Below are 2,140 nucleotides of genomic sequence, written 5' to 3' on the forward strand. Positions count from 1 at the left end.
TGTCTATATTTGACACTAGGTTCAGTGGAATCAAACATCAGTAATATTTTCAAAATCCAGTTCTTTTCCTATCTTGGCTTCAAGAAAGAATTGCCGTCTTAGATATTTTCTCTTGATCAACGGAAGCCCTAAATTATTTACTGATCTTGTCTTTAAACTTTGATATTTTGTTCCAAGATTTGTTTTTGCATTGATTTTTCTTTGAAAAAACACTGCGATACTCTGGTTTCTTTTCAGAACATATAACTCTTTCGCCTTTTATTAAAGATTTCTGTGGAGAAAAGCAATTCTGAGTTTTTATCCAACTTTTTGAGGCCCTGCACTTGCAAGGCTAAAAAACAAAACAAAACAAAACAACAAAACCCCGCTGCACTAAAATACGCTTTACTTTGGACGTTAAACTTTCGGGGGTCCCGGGAGTTTTGCATCTCCAGCGCCCCACCCCACACCCACCCCACCCCACCTTGGTGTAAGGAGTCTGCCGCCCTTTACAGGACGTCCCTACGCTCTCCCCTCAGGCGCATGCGCAGCGCAGGAGGCGCAGACACGGCAGGACCCCTTCCCGGAAGCACTGAACAGGCCCTCGACTGGGCCAGTCTGAGGCGGCGTGGACCGGCTTGCCTTGCTCCGCCCCTTGCCGCTCCGCACCCACGTGCTCCTGCCAATTAGAAGGGCGGGAGGCGGAGTCTCAGCTCTGCGCGGTCGCCTTGGGAAAGAGCGACCGACTTTTTCACCGGAAGTACCGCAGGCTGGGACCTCCGGTGTGAAGCGGAGGTTCAGCGATGTAGTAAATGGTTTTGCCTTGACCCCAAAATGCTGTGAAGAGGCCCTCTGGGGTTGGTGCCTGCTAAATCTGGGCAAGTGGCGGATCCCATGAGCCTTCCACACGTCACCTAGGCCCGGTCCTTTACGTGTCTGTTCCATCTCTCTGGCGTTCCCGGTTAGGATGGGTCCCGAGGTGTTCAGGATTCCTGTCTCCTACTTCCAGAAGAGCCCGAAACTCTAGGAAGTCAACGTCTGAGTTCCAATCTGGATGTCCTTTCAAAAGGCGAGGTGGACTGGGAAGCCAGCACCGCAAAAACCAGTGTACCCTATTCAGCGTAAGGGCTCCTTTTACTCCATTGCTGAGGGCTTGCTACCTCCTAGTGTGATCCGAGGACCGGGCGTCACTGCCTGGGGGATTGTTAGGAATGCCTAAGCTCAGGCTCCATCCCAGACTTCCTGAGTCAGAACTTTCACGTTAAAAACATTCTAGATGATTTCTGTGCACGTTAACTTTTGAGAATCTCTGCCTTCGGCTTCCCGAGACTTCTAGACTAGGAGGCCCTGTTGATGTATATGATTGCTTCAGCAGTTGGTGGCCTCTACTGCAGATCTAAAGGAGATGTTAAGGTTTGAGCCCGGTAAGTCAGCCTCAGGATCTTTATGACATCCCAGGCATCACCTACTACTTAATCAAGATGACGTAAGGAAAGTGATGTTGAGGGGTGATATAAATAGACAAATTTACGGTGAGCATGGTTATTTGGGAATGTGCTGAAGCACTCAGGAAAGGGAAACTGATGTACACGAGGACGTGCTTAATCAACGGTTAAAAGACTGATAGCATATGTGTTAGGGATGAATGAATCTATTCATCAACTTGGCATCCCACCAACATCGTTACTAACCAAGGAACTCATTTTATAGTAAAAGGAATGTGGTAGCCAGTTGTCAGGATAGTCCTGGGCAATCCTAATCTTGTTTAATTTCTTCACACAGTGAATTGGGCTGATTTATGTCTTAATGTATTGGGGCTTCTGTAACAAAATATCATGGACTGGGTAGCTTGTACATAACAGAAATGTATTTGGGGGACTTGCCTGGTGGTCCTAAGACTCCACAAGCTCTCAATGCAGGGTGCTCGGGTTCGATCTCTGGTCAGGGAACTAGATCCCACATGCTGCAACTAAGTTCAAATGCCTCAACTGACCCCACATAATTCAGTTAAGATCTGGTGCAACCAATACATTTCTTTTAAAAGAAATTTATTTTTCACAGTTCTGGAGGCCAGAAAGTGTAAAATCGAGATGCTGGCACATTTGTTGTGTGGTGAGAGCACACTTACTGGATCATAGATGGCAGTTCTACTGCATATGGT

At 47.2% G+C, this 2,140-nt stretch overlaps 1 non-coding gene across 1 annotated transcript; it reads left to right on the top strand.

Annotated features, from left to right (window-relative positions):
* Positions 1-217: 217 nt before the first annotated feature.
* Positions 218-333, top strand: LOC114110681 (U5 spliceosomal RNA). Its single transcript, XR_003586924.1, has one exon. It is a non-coding gene; the product is annotated as a U5 spliceosomal RNA (small nuclear RNA).
* Positions 334-2,140: the final 1,807 nt, after the last annotated feature.

This window comes from Ovis aries, chromosome 24, assembly GCF_016772045.2.
Source record: "Ovis aries strain OAR_USU_Benz2616 breed Rambouillet chromosome 24, ARS-UI_Ramb_v3.0, whole genome shotgun sequence".
NCBI classification, from domain to species: domain Eukaryota; kingdom Metazoa; phylum Chordata; class Mammalia; order Artiodactyla; family Bovidae; genus Ovis; species Ovis aries.